Below are 1,255 nucleotides of genomic sequence, written 5' to 3' on the forward strand. Positions count from 1 at the left end.
GTGAACGAGGGGCTGCAGCCGTGCTCCCAGCCGGCCCGGAGGAGACCTGGGCGTCCCCGCTCCCAGAGATGCTCCTTGCTGCTGCCAGGTGGAAAGCGGCAGCCCCGGGAACCAGAGCATCCCAGCAGAGCCGACCTCGGGGTCCTGCAGAGCCTGAATTACACAATTTCTTCGGGAATGGGGAAATCGCAAGGGTGAGGGGTGGCGGGGAGTTCGGTGCTGGGGCCGCCTCCCCATCTCGGGGGCTGCACTGAGGAAGAGGACGGTGAGTGGAGGGTGACGGGGCTTAGCACCTCCGCATTGTCCCTGCAGCTAGGACAAGGCAAGGACGAGACACACACACACACACACACCCCCCGCAGTTCCAGCAAGGACCTGGACCCCAGAGGCCTTACTGGTTTAGTGCCTTCATACACCAACATGGACTGGGAACTGCCCCGGACGCGTGCCGGGGCAGGAGTCGCCCGTGGAGCGCCGGCCGGCACTCGGGCTGCAATGAAATGAGGTGACTTTGTGGCTTGGTGCTCTTCAAAATTGGTTTGGGGGGTTTGGGCTTTGTTTTTTCCCTTTTTTTTCTTTTTCTCTGTGTGTTTACATACCAGGGTCACCAGGTGAATTTATTTATTTATTATGTGGAAAAGAGGGGGAGGCAGTTAAGGAGCTAAGCCCAAAAATCAGAGCAGCACAATGTACTGCAAAGAAACAGAGAGACAGCCAGAGCTGAGGCAGCAGAGGCCAGATTTCGGCCGGAGACCACCACGTGCCCCTTGGAGAGCCCCTGGGGACCAACGGGCTAAAACCCCCCTTGACCCCCGTTGGAGCGCGGCCGGTGCCGGGGCTGCACTCGCCTCGTGTGAGTGTGACTGCGAACCTCGGCGCCTGCTGCAAGACGGTCAGGCTTATTTAATTAAAAACAAAAATACAACGGCTCAGAGTCCAAAGCATCTCCTGTCTCCTTGGTATTCGTGTGTGCGTCCTGCCGGGGGGAGCCCCAGAAATATTTGCCGGCAGGTGACCGATACCTGGGGTTTGGTAGAGGCACGGGGAGTTTCGGGGTGTTTGCCACGTGCAGACGTTCACCCAGCAACGTGCTGAGCTGTCCCCTCCAATTCACATTTAATGAATTAAAATGCCTATTTTTAGCCTGCTTTGCAGCACATCCCTTCACTCCCCGCGTATTTTGGGTTATGGCGGCCACCCGAGGGAGAAGCCAGGCATTTCGGTGGAGGGTAGCAGTTGTCTCCGCCTAAGACTT

Source organism: Pygoscelis adeliae, unplaced genomic scaffold, assembly GCF_000699105.1.
Source record: "Pygoscelis adeliae isolate BGI_AS28 unplaced genomic scaffold, ASM69910v1 Scaffold4, whole genome shotgun sequence".
NCBI lineage: Eukaryota > Metazoa > Chordata > Aves > Sphenisciformes > Spheniscidae > Pygoscelis > Pygoscelis adeliae.